Below are 27,965 nucleotides of genomic sequence, written 5' to 3'. Positions count from 1 at the left end.
GGTTGTCTCGGTCTCGATGCTCCATCGGTTGGCGAAGTCTTCCCGGATCGCAGAGGAATCAGCTGGCCAAACATGGGTGTGGTGGACCCAGGTCGCAATGCTGTCCACTTTGAGGGCGGTGGGCATCATCAGCACCATGATGTATCGTCCTTTCCAACATGGTTCAAGCGTCTCCCGGCGGCGGTGTCTTTTTTTTTTTTTTTTTTTAATATATTTTATTAATTTTTTTTGCCCCCCTCCCTCCCTCACATACATACTCTCCCTCCCCAGAGTTTTATGTCCATTAATTGTACTTATATGCATGTACACAAGTCCTTCGGTTGATCTATTATCTCCCCAGATCTTCCTCCCCTCCCCACTGTAATTTGACAGTCTGCCTGTTGCTTTACTGTATCTATATCTGTCTCTTGAAATAAGCAAATCAATGAAAGAGAAACACCACATGACCTCACTCATTTGGTGGTGTCTTTTGACAAAGACCCAGTCTCCTGACCGGAACTGGTGGGGCATCTGGATCAGGCCAGCCTCTTAGATGGCCTGTAGGCATGGCCAAATGTCCTCATGCGCCCTCTGGAGCCTTCTTAAAGAAAAAGATATTTCTTGGTTGTCAAATTCAGTTAGCAGTTCTGCCTTAAGATTGGGAATGATAGGTGGGGGCCTACCAAACATAATTTCATAGGGAATGAAGCCTAGTGTATAGGGTGAATTCCTCACCTGGTAAAGAGAATAGAAAAGGAGAGCCACCAAGTCCCCACCAGTCTCCATGGTTAGTTTAGAAAGGGTCTCTTTTAGTGTTCTATTCATTCTTTCTACTTGTCCTGAGCTCTGGGGCCTATACACACAATGTAATTTCCAATTTGCCCCTATAGCCTTGGCTACTGCCTGTGTTACCTGTGAGATGAAAGCAGGGCTGTTGTCTGATCCTATCATAGCTGGGAAACCGTACCTGGGTAGAATGTCCTCCAGTAGCTTCTTAGCAACCGTCTGGGCTGTTTCATGCTTAGTTGGGTATGCTTCTACCCATCCAGAAAAGGTGTCTACAAAAACTAGAAGATATTTATAGCCATACTTTCCCGACCTTACCTCAGTGAAGTAAATCTCCCAATGCACCCCGGGCTTTGTTCCTCTGAGCCAGGTTCCTTTTCCACTTGACTCGGCCCTTGCATTTGTAAGCTGGCAAGTTTTACAGGCTGATACAATTTGATCTATTCTGGCGTCCAGTTGGTGAATTTTGATCTTAGCATGCCGGACCAAATCCTTTAGTTTCCAGGACCCTAGGTGAGTCGATTGGTGTATGTGTTTCAACATCGGGATCCCAAGCTGGTCTGGTAGCAGGAGCTTCCCGTCTGGAGCATACCATCAGCTTCTGACTTCCTTGTTCGTGGGGTGGCTTTTGATTCGCTCTAATTCTTCCTGGGAGTATCCGGGCTGATCCGGCAGAACTGAGTTCCTTGGGTCTGGCAATTGCAGGGCCAGTGCAGGGACTGCAGTGAGGGCTACTTCTTTGGCCACCTGATCAGCCTTCTGGTTGCCCCTGGCTACAGGATTGTTGGCTTTCTGGTGTCCTGGGCAGTGGATGATGGCTAACTTGGCTGGGAGCCATAAGGCAGCTAGCAAGTCAAGTATTTTTTGTTTATTTTTTATAGTCTTTCCTTCTGCAGTCAACAGCCCTCTCTCCTGATAGATTGCCCCATGGGTGTGAGCTGTGGCAAACATGTATCGGCTATCTGTGAAGACACTGGGTCGTTTCCCGGCTCCTAGTGTCAATGCCTTTGTCAGAGCGATGAGTTCTGCCCGCTGGGCTGAAGTTCCAGATGGCAGAGCCTCTGCCCATAAGGTGTCAGTCTCAGTTACTACTGCCACGCCCGCGTACCTGTGCCCGTTTCTCATGAAGCTGCTTCCATCGGTGAACCATGTGGCCTTTGCATCTGAGAGGGGCTGGTCCATCAGGTCCTTCCGGAGGCCATGCACCTGTTCCAAGATCTCGGTGCAGTCATGTAGCGAGCCATCTAGGTCGGGGTCAGGCAGGAGAGTTGCGGGGTTGAGGGCTGCACTGGGGTGGAACCGCACTCTGGGAGGATTTAGGAGGAAGCACTGGTAATGAGTCATGCATGCATTACTCATCCATCTATCAGGTGGCTGTTTTAGAACTCCCTCAACTGCATGGGGGGTTGTAATCCAGATTTCTTGCCCTAGAGCTAGGGGTGCTGTTGCCACAATAATCCTCAAGCACGGTGGCCAGCTGGCAGCCACTGGGTCTAGTTTCTTAGACAAGTAAGCTACTGGACGGCTCCAGGGGCCCAAGGCTTGAAAACCCCCTTCGTTACCCCTTTGCGCTCATCTACAAAGAGGTGAAAGGGCTTTGTAATGTCTGGCAGCCCCAGAGCCGGGGCATGTAGGAGGGCCTTTTTCAACTGACTAAAGGCAGCCTCCTCTTTCTCTGTCCATTCAAATGTCTTCCCCTCTCTGGTAGCTTCATACAGGGGCCTGGCAATCTCAGCAAAACCCAGAATCCAGAGATGGCAGTAGCCGGCCGACCCTAAGAATTCTCTCACTTCTCTTCGAGAGGTGGGGTGTGGGGAACTTTAGGACAGTTTCTTTTTTGGCATCTGATAATCGCCGCTGTCCGCCCTCCAAGATGTACCCCAGATAACTTATCCTCTCTCTGCATATCTGTGCCTTCTTCGCGGATGCCTGATACCCCAAGGCCCCCAGGGTGACCAGCAAATCCTGGGTTCCTTGTTCACAGCCCTCGGCCGTGTCGGCAGCAATCAGGATGTCAACTATGTACTGTAGGAGGGTGAGGCCAGGGTGCTCCCTTCTGTACTCACCCAGGTCTTTGTGTAGTGCCTCATTAAAGATGGTGGGCGAATTCTTGAACCCCTGAGGCAGTCATGTCCAGGTGAGTTGTCTGCTGTAGCCCTCCTCTGGATCATGCCACTCGAAGGCAAACAAGGGTTGGCTTCTGGGTGCTAGCGGCAAACTGAAGAAGGCGTCCTTTAAATCTAATACAGTATACCAGATTCTGGTGGGCACCAGGGAGTTCAAGAGAGTGTAAGGATTGGGGACAGTTGCGTGTATGTCCATGACTCTTTTATTTACTTCCCAGAGGTCTTGCACCGGTAGGTAGTCATTTGTGTGAGGCTTCTTGACCAGCAGTAGGGGGGTGTTCCAGGCAGATTGGCAGGGAACCAGCACTCCTAGACTCCACAGTCTCTGGATGAGTAGCTGAATTCCCTCCCGGGCCTCCTGAGACATGGGGTACTGTTTGATCCTTACCGGACCTTCTCCTGGCTTTAGCTCCACTAGGACTGGGGTCCTGTGAGCAGCTAGTCCTGTCTCTGCCCAGGCTGTGGGGAATTCTCATAGCCATCTATCCATGTTTTTACCCCCTTGGGAGTGCCTTCTGGTGGAGGCGGTACTCATCCTCTAGCCTCAGAGTCAGAACATGGATGGGGTGGCCCTCACCATCGGTGACCTGAGGAGCCCTCATCTGAAAGTTATCTGAGCTCCAATCTTGGTCAGTAAGTCCAGTCCTAACAGTGGGTAGGGGCATTCTGGTATTACCATGAAGGAGTGCGTTACCCGGCCCATCCCTTAATCCACTGTTCTTCAGGTAGTCCATGATTACTGATTCATACCAGTTGCCCCTTGCACCCAGGACTTTTTGCTAGTTAGTTTTCCTTGTGGAGTGCAGAGGACCGAATGCTGCACTCCAGTGTCAACAAGGAAGTCCACAGTGGTCCCCTCCACTCTAAGAGTTACCCTGGGCTCCGGGAGGGGGTCCGAACCCTGACTCCCCTAATCACTTAGTTCATCAAGCCCCAAGACCTTTACTCGGTCTGTCTTGCTCCCCTTCCCACTTCCTCTCTTAGGACATTATTGAGCCCAATGCCCTATCTTCTTGTAGTACGCACATTGATCCTTCTGCAGTTTCCACTTCCCTTCCCCAGAGGTCTCTTTACCCTTCTTTTGATCGTTTGCAAGCTGTCGGAGGCGGAGGTCCTGTTTCTCAGGGGAGTCCATAGTGGCGGCCCACAGGATCCTAGCCAGGTCTCGGGTCTGCCTGCGAGCCTGTTTATCTTCAGGGGGCTCCCGGTTATTGTACACCTTTTCAGCCACCACCAACAAGTCCTGCAGACTCTTCTCTCCCAGTCTATCTATTTTTTACAATTTTCTCCTAATATCTGCAGCAGACTGGTTTATAAAGGCTATAATAACAGCTGCCTTACTCTCAGGAGCCTCTGGATTCATGGGGGTATAGGTGCGGAATGCCTCCATGATCTGCTCTAAAATGGCTGCTGGAGATTCATCTTTCTCCTGCTGTACGCCCCCTACCTTAGCCAGATTAGTCGGCTTTCTGGCAGCCGCCCGGAGACCCCCCATTAGAGCATGGCGGTAGACCTGGAGCCCCTCCTTACCTTCTGCTGTGTTGAAGTCCCATTCAGGCCTAGTCAGAGGAAAAGAGGTCATCTATCTGAGCCTGGTTGGTGGTAGGATTCCCATCCACGCTTGGAACCAGCTTCCGGGCCTCAGTAAGGATCCTCTCCCTCTCCTTGGTGATGAACAGGACCTGCAAGAGCTGCTGGCAGTCGTCCCAGGTTGGCTGATGGGTAAAAATGATAGAATCCAACAGATTAATAAGTCCTGCTGGCTTCTCAGAAAACTCAGGATTTTGAGCTTTCCAATTATAAAGGTCACTAGTGGTGAAAGGCCAGTAGTGATGGGGCTGATCGCCCCTCTCATCTGGGGGACCAGTGGCTCACAAGGGTAAAGTCTTAACAGTGGAGTCGGGGGCGAAGGCTGATTGTTCCCTCTGGGCTCTTTGTCTGGTATACGGCGGGCTTCCCGCTCTCCTCGTGGTGTCTGCTCCCCTTAATGGGGGAGGGTCAGGTCCCTCCTCCGACACCCTAGGGAACTGATATGGTGGAGGAAAAATTAATTCTTCTTCAGTTCCCCCCTGCAAGACAGAGTAGGGGGGAGCTGATGGCAGGGTGATTTTCTTCTCTGTCCTCTCCGTTCCCTGTGAGGCAAAAATAGGTTCTGGCTCCGAGGGGTGTGGAGCCACGAAGGGTTTAAGCCAAAAGGGTGGGTTCTCCACAAGGTCCTGCCACATTATAATGTATGGGAGCTGATTGGGGTAACCTGTCTTGGGTTGAGAGACGACACTCCGAACCCGGTGAATGGTATGGAGATCGAATGTTCCCTGTGGTGGCCATCCGACATTGAAAGCTGGCCACTCACTTGAACAAGTCTGCCATTCGTTCTTCCAGACCTCCATACTAAAATCGTTAGCTCTTTCCTCTACTTCCTGAAAATGATTAATCACAATGCTCAAAGGAGTAATCTGAGTCTGTCCCATAACATCCATACAGTGAGTCCATAAAATAACACATAAAATTACAACAGCCACCAGGAGAAGAACTCCCCACATCAACATTTTCAGTATTATAACAATTCAATACATTCAGATTTAAGTTTTTATAGCAAATTTACAAACAAGAGCAAACTGAAACCTTTCCCTTATACAAACATACAAACAAACAAAGAAAGAACACAGAAACAGATGGGGGGCCCCCAAGAACAGCCTTCCAACTCCGTGGAAGCGGCGCCTAAAACTAAACGATGGCCTCACGTCGACTACCTCGTCCTGAGAGGGAATTCTATGTCCCTCCTAAAGGAGGATCAAAACGTCTTTTGATCTCTCCAGCCCGTGGCCTTAAATAGTGCGTCCGCTAGACCTTCTGGGCACTTCCTGCAGGGATCCCTTCACACACTTTTACCGCTGCCAGACAGGCTCTCCGGATTCAGAGTCCCTCAGTCTTGGAGATCATGGACAAGAACCCATATGTAATTCCCAAGTGTCATAAACCCCAAAGACTACCAGGGAGCCAAATCCAATGCAATTGCAGAAGGCCTGTATTTATTTCGGACTAGTCCGAGCTCAGTCCCACTTACACCAGGGAGGGCATGGTGAGAAAGAGAAAGAACTTAACATATCAATGGGTTTTATAGGGAGGGTGGTGCCACTACCTTGGCTGACCTGATTGGTTGGGTTAGGCCTAGAGTCCAGTTTCAGGGAGCTGGCCCTGCCCCGCGCTGCCCTCTCACCCTGCTCTGCCCTCTCACCCCGCCCTGTCCTCTCATCTTTCTTCTTTCCAATTATCATTCTCTTTGTCCTTATAACCTTCTTAAGATGTCTTGATTTGAGGGAAGTGGATATAGCTTTCTCTTCTGGATTGGGGGCTGACAGGATCTTGTGAAACATTACCCACACAAATCTCAGATGTCCCTTCCAATGGCTTTGATGATGATTTCAAGCTTCTACTCAAAGTGTAATTTTCCCATAGGTGGAATCTACCCTCTGTATCTTTAGTATCTGGTAATACATGACATGTTTTGGGGATGAAGGTAGGAAATTTCCAACTTCACTCATTGATGGCATTACTTTTACCCACTATGATGATCCTAGCCAGCTTTGTAGGAACAAAGAGATCACACACACACACACACACAAACACACCAGAGTCTAATGGTTTACTATTGGACTAGTTAGTAAGCTAATTCCTTCCAATGATCTATCCTCAGCATTATAAACCCCAAAAGCTGTACTGATCCCAGATTCCCCCTCTGGACTTATCTAAAAAAGTTCAATGGCCTTAAGAAATAGAGGCTTCAGGTTTTTCTTGGCCTGGGAAATCTCATATTACATAAAAGGATAAATAAAGCCATTAAAGCAATTGCTCCATGAACAATGAAGTTTCTTTTAGTCATACTAAATCCATAGTTTGATAATACTCTGCCAACCCTGGGACAAATTCCTGGGAAGAAACAGTATTTAACAACTATTAAAGCAGTATTTCTAAGAGAAAAAAAAAAATCTCCATGTATATCAGAATCGCCTGGGGTGCTTTCTGAAAAAGCAGATTTCTGCGATGTACCCAAGACCTACAATCATAATTTCTAAAGCTGGTTTCCAGGAATTCGCATTTTTTCCCTAGTAACAAGTAATATTCATGCATTCTAAATTTGAGAACTTTTGCTTTAAAGGGATACTAGATCGAATATTATATTGAGTCAGCAGCATGAGGTTCTGAAGAAAAAAAAAAAACTTTTCCCTATTAGATGCTTTAATAATCTCAACCCATATTATTTTTCTCCTCTGAATGTCTTTAATCATTATAATTCAATTTGGTACATTATATTTTATTACTATTACCTTCAATTGTAATTTATCTTGTAAATTTTATAACTAGATCTTCTAACCAGATTATAAGCTTCTCAAGGGCAGGTACTCTTTTAAACTTGTCCACAGTGACCTGAGAGAAGCCGGCCTGGGTCCCGGGTGCTGGAGAAAAGCCGGTGTTGGCAGCCAGGGGAAGGAACGCCTATTCTTACAAGTCTTGATTTATTAGGTGTTTAATAAACTGAATAAGTGAATGAAAATATGAATAGGCTTATCTATCAGTGTGCAATGATTAATATAAGATGAGGCTGTTCTAAGGGATTGCTATAGAGTGATGTAATACTAAGAAGAATAAGGGCCCTGGGAACAACCTAATGCAATTCCCAAAATTTACAGATGGGGAAACTGAGGCTCAAAGAAGATAATGATCTTCCTAAAGGTGGAATTGGAAAAAAAAATTCTGTTAAGAACTAGATTCTGTGAGCCATAGCCTCTGATAGGTTCTGTCCCAAATATTCATCTCTGCATTGTAGTACAAAAGCATCCATAGACAATAAATAAATACATACATACATAAGGTTGTGTCCCAATAAAACTTTATTTACAAAACAGGTGATAGGGCAGATTCGGCAGCAAGCTGTCACTTGCCAACCCTGGCCTAAAATCATGTTATTAGTTAATAGCATAGCTGGGATTAGAGATCAAGTCACCTAAGTCCCAGCAGGTTCTCCCTTCCACAAGGCAGTAAAAGTCTATATAGTGAGAAAGAACTTTTTCAATTAAAACAAGGGCTTCAAAATGAACTGATGAACAAAATATATTCAGAACATGGAAGCATGCCACAGACTGATGAATTTCATAGGGAAGGGGAGGTGAAGTGGAGGCTGAAGAGATTAATCAAATAATTTATATACATATATGCATAGCCTATGGACAGATAATAGCACCATGAAGACCTGAGGTAGGCGTGGGATTGGGATGGAGAAGACCATGGGGGTAAAAAGGGGACATCTATAATACTTTTAATAATAAAGAAAAATTTAAAAATAAAAAGAAGGGCTTCAAAAGAGAAAAAGATCAAAATATGTTTGGGCAGTACTTTTTAAGATCATCTGTGATAACTTTTAGTCATTCTGAAATTTGTCAATTTTCAAACAGATCTATAAGTTTGGAAAGGAAGGGAAAAGACTGAACATTTTCTATCACAACTTTCCAGAAAAGCACTCTATTTCATCCTGTTCTGAGTGAGGGGAAAAACTCCCATCTATAATAATAAAAGGGTAATATGCTAATTAGGCTGGCGTTTTTCAAACTTCATTTCCAATGTCCTTCCTGACAAAGGTAGAGATGAAGGAAAGCCAGCCCGGGTCCCAGGTTCCCAGGTACTGGAGGGAAGCCGGAGCCAGCAGCCAGGGGAAGAAAGATCTACTCTTGCACGAATTTTCGTGCTTCAGGCCTCTAGTAGATAGATAATAGAAAATACTTTCACTATTTATTTCTTGAAATTATCATGGCCTGTGGAATACAGTTCCAGAGTGCACAGTCCAATGATCAAAATTTCAAATAAGTATCACAGGAACATGAAAGCAAAGATAGGATAGGTTATCTAAGAAGCTAAAACCTCACTTCCCAACCCAACATATTCTTTAATATTGTAAGTGACCCTGTTAGTAAAGATTAAATTGCTCAGCGTCTTAAGATTATTTTTATATTCTTGGTTTTCTGAGAACTCTAGGGTCCATCCAGAACTCTGTTCTATTTTATTTCTCCCATATTGTGTTCCTCATGTTAATACTTTGTCTTCACAAAGTAGATGCTTAATAAATATTTGTTGACTGATGGATTGATAGATTGATGAGTGAATGAACGAGTGAGTGAACCAAATGCTTTTAGACAGTTCCTTGGTTTTTGTCTATAAAGAATAATGCAGAGGTGTTACATTCTGCAAGAGGACATCTAGTACTTTCTAAGTTACCTCTCCATGAAGCTAACTGTACCTTCACATAGCAAATGTCAGTAAAAGTCTCATGAATGAATTCATGCATTTGATGTAAGCCATTTAAATTACATATTAAGTCCAAAGGATATTGCTTGTCACAAAAGATGGTATCTAAAGACAGAATTTAATAACTAATATACTAATGTGAATTCCTTGTAATTAGTTTTAATGTCACAATGTTAGGAAAGTTTGGTAAAATCTTCAAGAGAGATAAAAGTTCCATGTAATAAAGAAAAGAACGTAAGCTCAAGCTGTATCTGACCCCTTTATGAGAAGCAACTATGGAGGCAGCAATTATAGAAGCAACAGCCCCAGAACGTGGATATATGGCTGTAAAAGAAAAGCCAGCTGGGCCGAAAGCCTCTAAAAGTCAAACTGGTTTCTCCACTGCATTGGCAATGGCCCTGAATCAGGCCTTCATCATGCCTCAACTCTACTTTGACAAGATTCTCCTCCCTCTAATGCCCCCTCCACAAGGGAACTAGAATGACCGTATGATCTTCCTGAACCAAACAAATGTGATCATTTCACTGTCCTATTAAAATCTCTGCTCTCCATTCCCCCAGCAAGATACAGGTCCTTGGTGATCCACTTCACTGTCATCTGACCAACTTTAAGTCCACCTCACTCCCAGATATCTTATGCTGCTAAAAAAAAAACTGAACACTAGCCAAATCCTGAAAGTACCCGACTTTTCTAAACCATCTCCTTTTTGCCTGATATGCCCCTTTCTCTTCACTACCTGTCCTAGCTATATTATCATTTTTCTAAGATTTAACTGATTTCCTCAGGCAGAAAAAAGAAAAAAAAAGATTCAATTCTGTACCTACAAAAATCACCCCACTGAATTATAATAAGCTGTTTAGATATCTTATCTCTTTCACTAGCCTCTGAACTCCCTGAAGGCAGGAGCTCTTGCTCATCACTTGATCTCTAGTGTCTTCGTGGTTGGCACCTGGAAGGTATTAAATATTTGTGGATTTCAAAATACCTGTCTTTACAGGTGGCCTCCCATGCATGGGCTCTAGAAGAGGACTCTCCCCTCTCTCTGAAAGAAAGAACATACTGAGGTTTGGGGGACAAAGCTGAGCAGCTCTGGCCAGCACTCAGAGCTATAAATGCAGCTTCCCATCAGAGCCTTTGGTTTCACTCAGAAGAAAAAGAGCTGCTCAGCAATGGTTAGCACTATCCAGCTGATTTTATACTAGAACCACCCTCCTACCCACTTCTCTAGAATCATAGTAATGCTACCTAAGGAGGTCCTACAGCTATTGAAATTTCTGGTTCTCTGCAGGCCCAAACCCCCCATCCCTGCCCCTATCACACTTCCCTGTCTTCTTGGTAGACCCACAGCACCACTGACCATCTCTACCTCCCCACTCTCCTCAATGTGAAGCCTCCTCAAAATCTCAGCAATCTCTGAATTAACAGTTTTTTTGTGTTTTTTTTTTTTTAATCCAGAATTAGCTATCTCATTCCCATAGGACACGCACCCAAGTCCAGGTCCTGGCTCCCTTTTTTAGTTCCCCCACCTGAGGAACCTCTTCCTGAAGACTGGATGTATACAGAGATGCTGTTCAAATATACAGAGATGCTGTTCAAACCACAGAGTCATTTGCCTGACAAGATGTAAAAAAGATCTGTACCACATTAATTTCACTGAATCTGAAATCCAAGATGCCTCTGAATCAGAAATTATTGGGTGCATAAGAATTCTCGTGTCACAGTCTGAGTTCATTTGACTCCATAAACCTGTTGCACTTCAGCATTCTTTGTGATGGATTCTCTCCACCACCATCTCCCCCTCCCCAGTCTTTCACATATTAGTTGGAGCAAAGCTAAGAGTGTTAAAACCTTTGGATAAATTTGCTGCCTAAACAGAATCAAAGAAAACTTAGAAGTCCTAAAACAATAAACTTTTGGCCGCTGAACTTCTGGCTAGTCTTGCAGAAGAGACTACAAAAAAAATTCACTAATCATTATTGACAGTAAAGTGAGGATCCCTTTTTAAAAATGGAAAAGAAATGTTTGGCATGAACAATTTTGCTTCTCAGTGACTCTTTAGAGATTAAATAAATGAAGCATCAGGCAACAATTTTCTTTGAAGATGACCTTTCATATTAAATAAAGAGTTAGTCTCAGAGGGAAAGAAAATGAATATTCTGTGAGGGCAACTACTCATTCCTGAGTATTCAGTAACAAAGAGATTAAAATACTATAGTAGATATTATAGATAGTCACATTACAAATTAAGTATATTTTAATTGTCCAGGGTGACATTTATTGAGACCCTACTATGAATCAGACATCGAGAAAGTTGCTCTTTGATATGGCTACCAAAGAACACACAGTAAACAATATAATTTAAATCAATTGCTTTCTAACTTTAGCAGGCATCATAATCACATGGAAGGCTTCCAAAACATTAATTACAGAGCCCTATCCCTTGAGTTTCTGGTGGCAGTTGGTCTAGATGAGCATATGAGGCTATCTATCTCTAACAAGTTCCTGAGTGAAGTTGCTGGTCTTTAGACTGCACTTTGAGAACCACTAAATCAGATCATCTCGGTGGCAAGTGATGAGGAACATGAACTCAGAAAGAAGTTAAAAATGGGGGTGGAGGGGCAATCCTAACCACTTATGACCAAACCTAAGCTGAATTGACTCAGAAATGATTATATGCTGGGTTGAATCTTCCAACCATGCTGCCATTCCCACTACATTTTCTGCCTGGAGGAGGATATGGCCAAAGGTAATATGCTTGAACTGTGAATAGTATGGACACTGGGCTTGCCAGGAGGACTTTTCTCTGTGGGCATCTCTGTCCCCATAATTCTCCTTTCAGTCTCCACCTAGAACTAGCTACAAACTCTATAATGTGAAACTCAAGGAAGCTCTGTAACCATTAAAGAGCTAGGAATGCACATAAAATGTAGTCATAAAATAATTGTATCTCTCAAAAGAAAATATTTGAGTATGTTCCCTTTATTAAGTTCTCGCTTTTTTCTAAAATTCCATCATGTCATTTTAAAATGTTACCCCTCTGGGCTGAAATCAGTGCAGAAAAGGAGATGCTATAACCTTTGATTTGGCCTAATAAAACAGTAATAAATAGCACACTCAGTGGGTGGCTTAATCTGATAATAATTCGTGCTGAATTTTCTGTAGTAATTCAATTAAAAATCTCATGGCCAACTACTGGAAAGTATTCAGAATACCAAAGTTTTATTATATTATATATTTGGTCTTAAAATAGCCTATATTAATTTGGTATCTTTATTTATTAATATTCAAGTAGAGTTTCACCCAAATAAAATTTAGTATAACCATTTACTTTTTTATTGTTTAAAAACTTCAGCTGGCTCACATCATTATGGTATTTAAAATTCCAGTGAAAGATGGAGAAACACTAATCAAGAAGAAAATACATTTGCCCAGCCAGTATGGCTCAGTGGTTGAGCACTGACTTCTTAACCAGAAGGTTATGGTTTGATTCCCAGTCAGTGTGCATGCCCAGGTTGTGGGCTCACTCCCCAGTGTGGGTGGGTGTGCAAGAGGTAGTGGATCAATTATTCTCTCTCATCTTGGATATTTCTCTCTTTCCCTCTCCCTTCTGCTCTAAAATCAATAAGAATATATATATATATATATATTTTAAAAAAGAGAATACACTTAAAAAGCTGATTAAATATGACCATCACAATATCATTTCTTAAAGGGGAACCAATTCACACTGGCTCCTGGAAAAGGACTATTGCCACTCATTGCAAGCTGAAGCCATCCAGAATCACTGAATTATTTGGTCACATTTATTTCTGCCAAGGTTCCTAGACAAAGAGTCAATCAATGATCCTAAGCTCTCTTCATCCTTCTCTAATGATAACCTTAGAACATTCCAGAAAAGTTTAGCACTTCCTTTTTAACCATAAAGTGCACATAACTCTTCCAATTTTCAGTCTATAATTTCTCATAAAACTCTTTGAGATCCTCTGGTTAAGACAAATGGAAAGAATTATTAGACTTTAAATTGTTATCCTGCAATATTATATGCACTGGATCATAACTCTATGGCTTTGGTTCCCTCATAAAACTAAACCATGAAGCCATTTTTTCAATTTCAAGCTTAGCAGCACACAGACCCATGGGTGAAGCAATATAAATACTCTTGAGTAAAACCAAATCTCTTCTGCAAAAACAGACGCAACTCAGTGGTGTATTATCTCTCCTTTGAACCTGTGAAGTCTGTAGTTCTCAGGCCACCCAAGTAGCAGGGTGAGAATAATGTTCATAATGTTCATGTGTTAAAGTGGGATAGGCCTAAGAGCTGTCTGTAATTATAGGGCTTGGGTTTAGTCCAAGCTGCACCACTCTCTTGTCCTAGATAAGTCACCAAATTAGATGATTGTTTTTTGAGGGAAAGGTGAGACCTCAGGTTTATAGAACTTTTTCACCTAATATTCACAGAATTAGTTTACTCAAAACTACTGGTTCATGACAAATTCTCATCATTGCTCCATTCATGGACGTTTTTATATTTATTAGCTTAAGTGTTATATATATACTCTAAAGTATATACCTGAGAAAAATTCATATAAAATGCACATTTAAAATAGGCATATAAGTGTTCATAGAGCACTGTTTACAATTCAAAAAATCTGGAAAAAATCCAAATCCAAATACACATTGTCAGGTTCATGTGGCAGACTTTCACAATGGAACAGTAAACAATCACATAAAGAAGCTACAGCTACCTGCAACAATAAGGAGTCATTGTTTCTGGGCCTCCTTTTTGCTCCCTGAAATGCAGACAATAATACACTGACCTTATCTTTTTCTGAGTATTACACAGACACTGTATGCAAAAATCCTTTGAAAAATTGTAACTAATAAATTCTATTTTCTTCCTATAATCTTTATTATTTCTCAAGTCATACAAGAATAATCTGGAAACAAAATAATGAGGAACAGGAAACCAATACAATCTGGAGGTTACAAATTTGGACTTGCACTGAAGGGGTTCAAATTTCTAATTCAGCAATTATTTTGTGTGCAGTTAGGTAAGTCAATTAAGCTCTCTGCACCTCAGTTTTCTCTCATGTGAAGTGGAAACAAAATTAGTACCTACTTAAGAGGGCTTCATTGAGTTAATCCAAGTGCTTAGCATACTGCCTGGTGCATCATAAAGGTTCACATCGCTGGTAATTACTATATCAACAGGGATCCCTTTTATATTTGTCAAATGGACAAAGTTGTTTTCCCATTATCCTTACTCCTCATTGTGCGTTCTTCCAGCACAGCACACACACACACACACACACACACACACACACACACAACACAGACACAAAGGCACACACAGATGTTCACATATATTTTCTTTGTTTTACCTGTTCTTCAGCTCTTTTTATTTTGATTAGGTCTGAGAGTAATAAGTACAATAATTAGGCACAGAGTTCCTACCTTGGAGCTCAGAACAGAAAATGCACTATTTTGTTAGATTATAGCACCTTTAAATATAAAGTTCTCAGACAAATTTTGCTCAAAATTTCTATTAAAAGCAAGGTTAATTACTATTTTATTAGTATTTAAAAGAACTACAAATGGGGGAAGGCAACCATTTTCACAATCCACATAGGGTAATAAAAAATGTTGGAATAACTCTTCAACTATAACATAACCTAATTGGAGTAAAGGTGATTAAACTACAATATTTAAAACATTAACATTCTGAAGGATATATTTTACATTTGTCGAATTTGTTAAACCAAACCTGGGCAGATCATAGTGGAAGAAGTTGGGACCTGAAGCTAGACCTGCCACCGTGTAGATGGCCAGCTGCAGGTGCTGGGAGCTGGTCTAGTCTGGCAGGCAGAACAAAGCAGCTGAGGAATAAGGCAGGACATAAGAGTTGATGATGCAACCAGGAAACTGGCATCAGGAGTCAAACATGAAAGAGCAAAAGTTCACTCAATATAAAAGCACAGCTGCTGCCAAGGAGTCCAAAAGCAAAGGTGCCCCAAAATTCAGGCAGGCCGCATCAGACAGCCTAATCTATAACGGGGAGCCTTACTCAGCCTGGGGTGCAGAAGCTGGACCCTGAAAAAGAGGGGTTTAGCAAGTTAAAGGGTGGTTTTATGTGTTCTTAGCGGTCCTGGCCAAACCTGGCAAATTCCTAAAAACAGGAACTCAATCCTGGATAATAAGACAAAAATCCAGATACAATGCAAGGTAGATACTAAATCCAAGAGACATATATGATTTTAATTACAGCATAAATCAAAGGCTGGCTAGAAGCCAAACTAACTTGATGCTGAGGAATGAAAGTGTTGGGTTCCAGTTCCTCAAATGCCTCCTCTCCCAGGTGACGTCTGGCCACAGAGAGCTGGGAAGGCTCAGTGAGCACGTTGTAGACATAGTGAGAGGAAGGCAGCAGCAACTGAAGAACAGGAAGGACTTGACAATGTGAAGATCAGGAAAACGGGCCCGAAGTTCTGAAATTACAATCAATATAACCACCTTGAAACTTTCTAACCAACAAGTAGCAGCACTCTTATTAAAACCCAATCCCCATACATCAGCCACAAAGACAACTAGGAAAGTCCACCTGAGTTTTATTTTCCTGAACTTTACCTTATAGAGATTATCTTTTCCCCCCCCTTCCGTATGCACGGGGAAAACCAGCCTTTTTCCTTTTGTCCCTCCTTTTCATTACTATGTGAATTTAACTTTTGAAAATTAACTGTAATCTCTGAGATATTATACAAAGGGTTTTGTTTTTTGGTGGTTTTTTGTTGTTGTTTGTTTTTGTTTTTTTGGTCTTTGTCCCTCTAAAGAACAATAAATATATTTTTCAACATTTGCCATTCTGAGATCAACAACCTCTAACAGGGCCCTAGAGCATAGAACTCTGATAATAAAAAATGTAATATAAGCCGAGACCGGTTTGGCTCAATGGATAGAGCGTCGGCTTGGGGACTGAAGGGACCCGGGTTCGATTCCGGTCAAGGGCATGTACCTAGGTTGTGGGCATATCCCCAGTAGGGGGTGTGCAAGAGGCAACTGATCGATGACTCTCATCGATGTTTCTAGCTTTCTATCTCTCTCCCTTCCTCTCTGTACAAAATCAATAAAATATATTTTAAAAAATGTAATATAAAAGTTGTTTATATATTTAGCACACCACTTTGATCTGCTACCTGCCACAGAATGGCACACACACACACAAATGACTTATACCGATGGCCCAATTCATTTAGAAGAAGCATCACATAAAGCCATTGTTGGGAATAAACACTCATAAGATGGGGAAAAAGAGTATTTTCATGAGCCAAACCTGCCCCATGCTGCTGTGGCAGCCTGTTCCTCACCAGTGCAGTGACCACTGACAGCCTGGACCTCTAGGCTCTGCAGATGCATCCAATCAGCAACTGGCAAGTGTCTTCATAGGCTACGTGAACATGTCCTAGTGAGTTAGGGATCTTAAGCTAATTAGGTACTCATGAGCAACTGCTCCTGGAATGCTTCAAAGTCTGATAATTAACAGCTGTGTGCTGCAATTAATTGCTATTTATGCCTTAGATATTCAGGCAAGATATTATTTCTTGTGTATGACAGATTCATACTTCACGCCGAGTCCCAAAGCAGCAGTGAGAAAACAACATAAATTTGTTTTTGTTTCTATTCTCTTCTTAATTCAACTGTTCGGCAATTTGGATCTCAAAACACTGTGCTGCCTTGTGTTCAGCAAATTCCAGAGCTCATGCAAAGGAGCACAGGGGAAGAGCGAGCAAAGGCATCCAAGGCTTTCCCAGGCATTCACCAACCATTAGAGGATGCCAGAAGGGACCATCTAAATTAAGTCAATGGCGCTGAGGTCTCTGAAGTCTTAATTCACCTCCATGGCCCTTGTGGGCATTTACTTCATTCCGCAATCGTTAATTGAATGTCCACTATGCACATGGTACTGTTCAAAGGTTTGCAAAATAAAGACATTAGATAGTGTTTTTTTCCAGCTATCTTCCAGCTTTCTGATTTTACAAGTTAGTAAATCTAAAACACACAGACCAAGATCTCAAGAAATTTACAATTCTGAAGGTGAGGTCAGATTACACAAAATCAGGAGGGGAAATTGTAATACAAGGCAGGACTATTGCACTGAATAAACAGGCAGTTGTAAGACTGTAGAGGAAGAGTGTTTTGAAAACAAGGTTGAAGAGCCGTGGCAACCTCGAGCATGCATCAGGCTTTATGAAAACACCAATGGGCCCCACCAGAGTTTCTAATTCAGTAGATCTGGGATAGAGTCCCCAAATTTACATTTCTCGTCACTTTCCAGATAGTGCTGATGCTGCTGGTTTAAGAACCACATCATGAGACCAATTACTCCATGGGAAGCCATCAAAGTTTATTGCACAGGAGGAAACCATGGTAAAAGTGGTATTTTATGGAAAAGAGATAGTGGATAGAATCAACTAAAAAAAAGGTCGACAGATTTACAGCAGGCCCCAGGATGGGAAGTAGTCCAGGGTAGAGTACCTGGATTTCAAGTCCTCTTGATTAACATAGTATTGACTTGACTAGCAAATTGGATATTTGGTGACTGTAGCTCAGAAGGATTCCCCATGCATCAAACAGAACCTTGTATAAGGACAGTTTAGCAATGCTGTTTTCAAATCTCTGCAGAGAAAAACCTTTAGAAACCACATCTAGCCTTAATATTAGAGCTGTCCAGATTGACCACAGCTGAGAGGTACAGAAACCTCTATTCATATTTATGTTGAGTTTCTCACTGTACCTTCCCACCAGTTGAGTCACTACTTTAGGTTAAGATGCTGACTCCCTAAAGCCTATTAAGGCTGGTTGGCATATATTACCTCACACTTCAATTAGACATTCTTGCTCCTCTATGAAAGGACAAAAAGTGGTTTTCTCTTGGAACTCCAGCTTTGGGAACTCAGCTCACCCTAGTGCAGTCTTGCATAGTAATGTTATGGGGAAGGGGACCTGGCCCTGAGGGGGTCTGCTTTAGGCTGGCAGGTAGTGTGTGGGTTCTTCACTTCATACAGGAAAGATTTCACCATACCAGTCTGGGTGATTTTGAGTGTATATTTCCTAAAGCTGGGGGCAGTGAAACAAGGAAAGGCTTAGGATAGGAAAAGTAACAAAGAGAGGGCCTAGGTGGGGCTGCTTTGGCTCACTGAGAAGTCAGAATAAAGGGACCCTTGGAGAGAAGTTCAGGGGATATGCCCAGGATGAGCTGTTGCTCCTCAGGTTGCAAGTGTGGTGGGGATAGAATCATAGTGTGCATATCTGAAGGGTGGGAAAGAGGGTGAGAGGAAAGGCATGGGCTTGCTCCCAGACGGGAGAGTGCATACTGGGTCCTTTGTTTTAAGGGTATTTAAAGACTGGAAGTTTAGGGGAAGTCTTAGGTGAGACCTCAAAATATTCATCAGCTTTTCTGGGTGTGCCCTTTCAGGGTTGTGGTCACCACTGATTTGTCAGCACCGGGGTGAGTGGGGCAGCGATGGTTGGGGGAGGGGAGGGTGTCATTAGTCAATCAAGCAGATCCTGGAGTTGCCCACCTAGTTTTGCTGCTTTTTTGGGCCTGGAGATAAAATACAACTGAGGTCTAGATGTTATTCCTAGGGCAGAAAGGTCAAAAGGTCTAATCTGCATGGCCAGCACCATGCCAGGAGAGGAAAGACCACCCTGAGGATAAGGTCCAGCTCCATTTTTGCCCTTTACTAGGCACCTGGGGCTTTCCACCCTGGTGACCTTTAGTATCTCGCTATAAATTGCTCAGCCAGTTTACTCAGCTATCTGTCTCAGTTCCCCCATTGCACTTGCCAGGGAATTTTTCTAGCTTACTATCCTGCCTCAATAGTGAGTCATTAGGATCTTTACATATTCCAGCCAGTAATTTAAGACATTAGAATCTCCACAGCCTTACTACATAGAGAGGAATTTTGGAACACAAGCTATATGCATGTCAGCAAATTGCAGGCATGTGGTGGTTACTGACTTGTCTTTCTAGCTTGTCTTCAAAGGATCAGCCCTGCTTTGCTGTTTCATGTCAGCCAGCCAAGGCCTCTTCCCATCCAGCCCACATCATCCACCCTACACCATCCACCTCTTTTCTCAGTTTCTCCAGGCTAGGTGTCCCAGCCACTTTACTCGACTCCCTTCTGCTTTATCCTACATTCCAAACCCAAAGGTCATTTCTAACCTCCATTGTGAGTACACAGCTTTAAGCCCAATAATAGGGGAGTCTACCTGAAGTCACACTGAGCTATTTGCTCCCAATCCCTGACCCTCCTTGCTTTGCTCTCTGTGCTGGTAATTCAGAGTGTATGCCAGAGTGCCTGTCTCTATTTCTTGCAGATGTGGGGCCTGTTAACTCTAATATTTGTCACCTTGTCAGCCCAGGCTCTGTCCAAACCCTTTTGCAAACATTTCAGAATGAATTTACAGCTATCTGTAATCCAGTCCCATCTCTTTCCAAGCCAAAGAGCTTTAATAATGGTCTTTGCCATTCGTTGTCCAAAATACAAAGCTCCTACAGTTCCCCAAAGAAATGGAGGAGATTCCAGCTGAATTCCCCAATAATCCTCTACCTGCTCCTCCCTTCTGCCCAGGTGTTTGGGTTTCTCTGTCCCTTATCTAGTCACCCTTCCCTGGGAGAAAAGAGCTCTATTCTGTATCTTACTCAGCTTAAGAGCTTTCTTCTATCACGTTCTGCTGGTACTTAATAAGTGTCAGACCTTAGGCAAGATGCTGAAGATACAGAGATGAATTTAACAACAACAATAAACAAATAAACAAAATAAAAAATATAGACAAACACGCATCATTCACACTTTCCAGAGCTTTCAGTTTAGTGGTTAGGTACCACTGCCCTGACTTCGTAAATTTACATAAAAAGCCAGAAAAGTAATGTATAAGTGAAAATCCTAATACTATTTGAAAATAGGCAAGATGTATATTTTGTTCTATTTGTTTGTTTTGTTTGTTTGTTTGAATAGTCAGTATGTATCTCCATGTGTAAGAAGTCTCCTTGGAAATTACTTTTTAAAAAAAGGATTTACACCTGTTTCAGTCTGTTTGATGACCCAGACAGAGAGCATGTCTAAAGATTTTGTCACAGTGTAATGCAGTCTCCCTTGATTGTTGCCCCAGGTGCCTTTCCTTCAATGAAATCCATCTTTAAAAGAGACCTCTACATGTCAGATAAAATGAAGTGGGGAGAAGAATGAAAGAATACCCATTTCCTGCCTTCCAGAGTTGACACCAGTGAAAAAAATATTCATGAAATTTTGTTTCTAATACAAACATCAGCTTTTCACCTAGCAACAAAGTTCTTTCTTTCACTTTCTTGTTAATGTGTTTCTGATTATAATAATAATGCATGCTTATTATAGAAAATATAGAAAATATAGGAAAGTATGAAGAGACAAGCACCTGTAATTTCACTGACTAGCAATAATTACTTTTAACATGATAATTTCCTTCCACTATTCTTTATTTTTTCTATTTATTCTCATCATTGGAAAAAATCCTTGTATTTGAAAACATACTCAAGGCTAAGTCTATCCTAAATAATAAAAGGGTAATATGCGAATTGTCCTCAGGAGTATGACTGGAGTTTGAGCAGGGGGCAGTGCCAGTCCACCAACTGCCCTTGGCCTCTCCTCCCAGACGGCCCCAACCCCGATTGACCTCCCACACACAGATCAGAAATAGGGATCACTGGCCAACCTCCTGTGTCCCCTCTCCTGAGCTGGCCAGGCCCGATCAGCCCTGATCAGGGCGGACCAGCTGGACCCCACCTGTGCACAGATTCAGGCACCAGGTCTCTAATATACTATAATGAGGTTATTTCTCCCATTAACCTGTTAACCGAGCGGGACGTATAAATACGTCAAACGTAAACAATATCGAGTACGGGTAGGACATATGAATACGTCCTGGAAATATATGTTGCGCCCTGAAACGGGTGGGACGTATATTTCCGAACAGCAAAGGTATTAGACATCCATACATGTCTCCACATGAATTTAAGACACTGAGGGAATCAGTATAATTTCGCTATTGAGAGTGGTGGATGTGTTCTGGGTGAGCAGTGACGGGTAAGTACTTACACTTACCTACCTATTTTCGTATTATATGTTATTTACTTATATTTTTTATATCTCCAACCTTTATATAATAAAAAAACATATAAAATTGATCCAATCATCAATTAATTTGTCAGAAAGGTTTAAAAGTTTTTATGTATGTGAACTAGAAATATTCGTAGATGAATCGCTTTTATTATGGAAAGGGAATTTATCTTGGAAACAATATATATCTATAAAAAGAGCTAGATTTGGAATGAAGTTGTTTATTTTGAGTGAAAGCCAATCTGGATACATACAAAATATAATTTTATACACAGGCAAGGACACAAATTATGGTTCGAACTACCCACAAGAAAAACAATCAACAAGAATTGTTTCGGAGTTAACACATGACTTACTGAATAAAGGGTATAGGATTTACTTAGATAATTTCTATACGTCAATTCATTTGGCTGAACTCTTGTGTCAAAACAATACAAACATTGTTGGAACAATAAGGATAAACAGTCAGAATCCCCAGTGAAATAAAAACAAAAAAAAATTACAGAAAAATGAACATATGTAAGAATCAAAGACAAACTTACTGTTTTAAAATGGAAGGATAAAAAAGAAGTATTGATGCTCAGTTCTGTTCATAATGACGAAAGGACAATGATTGAAAAGAGAGGAAGAAGGCAAGAAAAATCAGATGTTCTCCTGGATTATAACAAGAATATGGGCGGTGTAGATTTGGGAGATGGAGTTAGGGTGGCCTACACGGCTGCCCCTAATGGGTAAAAAAATTTTATAAAAAAATTTTTCTACGATTAATTGATATGTGCTGCTTCAATGCATATATTATATACAAAAAAGATAAAGGTCATTTGGATCGATTACACTTTTTGATAGAGGGTGTAGAGAAATTGGTAGATAACAACATAGTGAAAACCCACCCAAAGACATCAACAAGCAGCTCTACATCTAAACCATCATGCTTAGTTGAAAGGCATTGTCCAGAACAAATGAAAAGCGATATAGGAAAAACTAAAACCAGGAAATGCCGAGTTTGCTACAAAAAAGGTGTTAGGAAAGAATCTACATACTGGTGTCCGGATTGTAAGGTAGCACTATGTATCAACAATTGTTTTAAAATATATCACACGGAGTTTTCAATTTTTACATCTATAGTTCAATTTTTTAAACTCAATATGTCTATTTTATTTATGTGCTTTTGTTTATTGTTCTGTAATTGTTAACTTTTTTATATTTTTTATTGTGTATAAAAATAAAAAATATTTTTTGTAATCTTTATAATTATTTATAAAATTTATAATTTTTTAATTCGATATTTCCATTTTTTTGTAAATATTCTTTTCTATTTGTAATTTTGTATTTTCCTTTGTGCTTTATATATAAATAAACAATATATATATATTTCATTTATTTTAATTAAGTATAAATAAAAAATAATAATATAAAATTACGTCCACTAGGCGTGACATACTGACACGTCCTAGTGAAAGAGTATGTGCCTGTTGTACATTGCATAATTAAAAAGGGAACTCCCCGGTTAACAGGTTTAATCTAAGCCCCAAATTTTTGTTGAGAGAGAGAGAGAGAAAGAGAGAGAAAGCCCTATTTTTCATTTACTCCAAATTTTAAACTTCAACTTGGAATCACATCAAAGGAAAAAGGAAAAAAAAATACTGAAAATAAAATCTCTGAAATTAATTGAGAAATAGAACATTTCTACAAACAGGTATTTTCTTCCTGAAGAGAATTCTAGTCAACTCAAGAAAAGTGAGGATAGTGTCTAATTCTCACTTCAGACTTATAAGTGGTTTTGTAAGAATTTACAGTAGCAATCAGTATCCTGGCTAATACTCTCATCCTGCAAGCATAAAAGGCATTAAAAAATTAAAGTTCAGAATTCCAGTTTGCAAACTGAAGGCAATCTGGTTTGGTAACAATCTTTTTTTTTTTTTTTTAAGGCATTCAGAGATTTTTATTAAATTTACATGAGCTTGATATGAGCCAATATGTGATATGTTTTCTATAAAAGCAAGATATAAAAACTTTAAAATATGAATACCTTATTTTATATGGCATTTTCAGGTGAAAAATCATTTTCTTTTTCTTTTTTGTTGTTGTTTATTTTAACTTTAAAATATATTCTAAATTTTAAGTAGCTATTATTTTGATCATAGCTTCTTAGCTATGCTGATTGAGTCATAAAAAGAGCACAGAATCATTGAAACCATTTCTTTTATATTTTATTCTCTGAACAGTCCTATGAGGTGAAAAGTGGGCAGAGGAATATTGCTGTGTCAGTTTCAAAGACCAAGGTCACTCAGAGTCTAGAAAAGTTAAATGACTTATCCAAGGTCACATAAGACGTCAAAGAAATAGAGCTAGAAACTTTACTTTTAACCTAAGTACACCATTCTTTTTAAATAATTCACTTTGAGCATCTTTTGTATAACTATGGTTTGTCAATATTCTGTCCACTTCAGTAATTCATGCTGTTCTATCAAATTCTGTCATGAAACTCATTTTAGAGAAAAATTGTAATCTCAAATTAGCTCCAGATGAGGGTGATCAAGTTTGTGAGAACTATAGAAACTTTCTATAACCAATGATGGGTGAAGAAACTTGGTATATTTAGCTTGGAACAGAGATTTTCAACCTTTTTCATCTCGTGCCACACATAAACTAATTAGTAAAATGTTGTGGTGCGCACACACACACACACACACACACACACACACACAAATACATATTTTTTGCTGATCTGACGAAAAAAATGGGCATAATTTTGATTCATTCCTATTATACAGCTATTGTGTTGGATGTTATCATTTGTTATTTGACAATCTAAGGGAAAAGAGATCAGTGCCCCTGACTAAATAGTCAGATATTGAATGTTTTAAAAATTCTAGTGCCACATGGGTGAAAATTGCTGGCTTGGACAGAGAATATCAAAAGGAAATAAAAGAGCTCCTTTAATATTTAAAAAGACTGTCAAATGGACGGGTGAGCAAACTTATTCCATGTTGCTCCAAATACCAAAGCAAGAACAGTGAGCAGAACTTCAAAAGAAACAGATTCTTACACAACAAGAGATTTGTCTTTTGCGCCAATGGAACTATTCATCTAAGGAGAAGACTACTCTCTCTAAGAGGGAGCACTCTCCACTGACGGTCCTGAAGGAAAAGCTGTCAGGGATGCCATCATGACTGCATTCCTATATCTTCAGCTTTCTTCTCTGTTTTTCTTGGCTCACTAATGCAGCATACAGCGCAGAGCCTGTGAGAAAAAGAGCCAGGTGCTTCCAAACTGTGTTTCCCAAATGATAAGACTCTCCTGGGTGGTGGGTGCCCCTCCCCGCCATCAGCAGCCTCAGAGGAGGAGCCTGGGAAACTGTTGGTTTTACAAGTGCCCTCAGGTGATTTTTGTCATCATGGGTGTTTGAGAAACACTTTTCAGACATAATTTTATACACTTAATTCTCACAACAATTCTGGAGGGCCGATGAGAACTGAAGTTGAGTTATTTAGCAAAGATACACAGCTGTGAAGTGGCAGAACAAGAATTCCTACTCAGGGAGTTTGATCTGGAGTCTGAGACTTTCTTAACCCTCCTTGAGATTCCGAAAGAAAAACATGAAGCAAGGCAATGGGTAACTTGAAGGTGCGTTTTATTAGATGCGCATGTGGGATTTTTTATAAATAAGTCAGGAAGTCCTTGGCCTGGATGGTAAAATGTGGAGGCACACAATTGGTAGTGTTTTGATTCAGATAAGTACCCACTTCAAGTTCACCTTTTTTGATTTCCATGAATAATTGTGAAAGGGGCTGTCCTAACCAAATAAATAATTTCAATATGATTACAAAAAGAACAGCATTTTTATGTGCTCAGTAGAAACAATTTATGTGCATACAATTAATGTGCTAATTTCAGTGATCTTCAGCTATTCATTAAAACAGGCCTGGCAGGTCCTACACTTGGCAACTCTGTGTCAGTCATTTCCTGCTATTACTTTATGTACTCAAAAGTAATCAACCAGCTATAATTTAAGACTTTTCACTAATTAAATAGCCCTGTCTCTAATTATGACCAAATTAGAGAGGTTAGTATGTGGATAAATATATTTATGTTTGGCACATGTATTCAGAGATGGTGATTTCTCTGTATGTGTCGACAAAGACCAATATGCGGCCCGCAGGTCTTTAACAAGGAGTAGAGAGGGATGTAGGAATGAACAATAAAGACCTTTTCACTTAAAAATCCGAGCAGCGGAGGGAAAGTGTTCTCTTTGGGATGGGCTTTTGTGTTCGGTCTTGTAAACCTAGCAAAATCTGGATTTGTTGACTTTCAGGGAATAATACAAGGATCATGTTTTTTCAGGCCTTTGCCTGAGAGATGAAATGGAGGGAGAAATCAGGGAGAAAAGGAGTTAAAGGTTGTGTTTGCAAGAATGTGTTTGTTGACATTGATCAATGGGTCATTTTGTGACTGTAGTTTTATTCACATGGAGGATTCAAAAAAACAGATCAATAATAAAGCCATGGTGACGATGCCAAAGAAACAGTGATTAATGAAAAAATATGGTGGCAGTGCAATCTGCCATGTAGTATAAAGGCTCCTTCCTTCAGCACCCTATAAATAAATATGCATCAGATGAAACGAGAACATTCCCTTGGAATGTCGTTAGAGCCAGGCAGCATCTCATCAGAGCCTGTGCTTCAAAGAGCAGTTGCTCATGTCCACAGAAGCCAGTTTAAATTCTCTTGTGTAAAGTCTCGGTAAGCAGTCCCACTCTTGCATAATGCATGACTCTGACATCTTGTAACAGGCGCGGTGTTCTAATAGCGATTTTCAATTGTATTTCCTGTGTTCTGTTTTAAGGATGCTATTTAGGTTAGCATTTAACTTTGGCCACGTAATATCTTGTTACATTTTCTCGTCTAGCATTTAATTATGGTAGCAATACTGTAACCTTCTAATGTACAGACAGGCAAGAATTTAGTGTAGCCTTTAAAGAATGTGCTGCTTTTAAAGCCAGGGCTTTGTTCATCATTTTCATTGTGCTAATTTAATGTGTAATGATGAGTGTTAGGCAAGATCCCTGTCTCCTCACACCAGAGAACTGATGATAAGTAATAATGATCTAGCAGTGAATACCAAAATCTAAGAGGCAAGTGTGACAATTGGTTATATGTCTTTCCCTGGGTAGAGAACACTCAAGTTCTTATATAAAACTCAGGAAGAGTTAGCCCTAGGTAAACTTGTAAAGGAATTGAAAATGTCACTCTTCCCCTTCTTTACTCTCCCTCTTCAACCTCTTTTTACAGAAGCCAAGACTCTTCTCCCTATTAACCTTTGCCCTTTAAAAAAAGGATTTGAGGATAGTTGTCAGCTCCTATACTCTATCAAGTCAGGGAATATCCTCTCCACATTTCATCTGTAGCTAAGTTTAATTTAGTACTTTAGAATTCGGGCACCTATTTAATTTGTTTCATCAGTCAGTAGGTAATCCATGGATGGTATTTGAGTAGCAAATGGAAAACCACTTTTCTCTTCAGACCTCCTTTGTTAATGGTCCAGAGAGGATACATCTACACTGCTTTAAGGGTGAAACGAAATGCTTTCAATTGACCTCTTAATGTGGTCCACGTGTTAGTCACACCACTGAGACACACATGATTCTTTTAAAATTTTTACAAGACAGTTTAAGCATCTTTACTGATAACCAACTGATTACCAAGTATGTTCCACTCCTTTAACTGCATCTTTACTGATAACCAACTGATTACTAAGCATGCTCCTCTCCTTTAACTGTAATAGATACATTTAGAAAAATTATGTGTTATATGTAATATACTGAGTGAAAAGCAACTGTTATATGTCAGTAGCTTTAGATGCATTATCTCATTCAATAACTCTGCAAATACTAGTGCCTGGGACAAAAGTGTCCAGATGAGCAGGTGGAAGCCAGGGCTGAAATCCAGCCCAGGTTTTCCTTGCCAAATTTAGGAAGATACCTGGACATTGTCAGTACTAACAAATGAATTGGTCCTCTCCCAAAAGGGGCACCTTTTTCTAATTTACATAAAGGCACTATATGTGCTAGTGTTAGCCAAATCTAATTTCATACTCACAACAACTAATGTATGCTTATAGGTGAAAAACACAAGAATTAGAGGAGTTGCCAAAATCGATTTGGCTCAGTGGATAGAGCATCAGCCTCCAGACTGAAAGGTCCCAGATTCGATTCCGGTCAAGGACATGTACCTTGGTTATGGACACATCCCCAGTAGGAGGTGTGCAGGAGGCAGCTGATAGATGTTTCTCATCGATGTTTATAACTCTCTATCCCTCTCTCTCTTCATCTCTTTAAAAAAAAATCAATAAAATAAAATAAAAAAAGAATTAGAGGAGTTAGGTAACTTATTTCAAGCCCCACAAGGGCTAAGTTACATCAGAACTTGAAATGACACCTTTAAATATCATGCTTCCTCCCCAATATGGGAAAATGGGGGGAAACTCACCTCTTTCCTTTATTTAAGTCTGTTTGGCTAAATTGTTTGAAGCACCGTACTGATGAAACTACAAGGACAGCAGTCTGGCTAAAGGCAGTGAACTGCCCTTCGGGCTGAGTCATGGCAGTACTCTGTCTGTGCAT

The 27,965-nt window shown here is 40.8% G+C and overlaps 1 pseudogene; it reads right to left on the bottom strand.

Moving 5' to 3' along the window:
• Positions 1 to 520: 520 nt before the first annotated feature.
• Positions 521 to 27,965, bottom strand: LOC118722938 (annotated as a pseudogene).

Source organism: Pipistrellus kuhlii, unplaced genomic scaffold (assembly GCF_014108245.1).
Source record: "Pipistrellus kuhlii isolate mPipKuh1 unplaced genomic scaffold, mPipKuh1.p scaffold_m20_p_2, whole genome shotgun sequence".
In the NCBI taxonomy this organism is placed as follows: domain Eukaryota; kingdom Metazoa; phylum Chordata; class Mammalia; order Chiroptera; family Vespertilionidae; genus Pipistrellus; species Pipistrellus kuhlii.
Note: the sequence above shows the minus strand (reverse complement) of the source record. Positions and strands in the feature narration are given on the sequence as shown.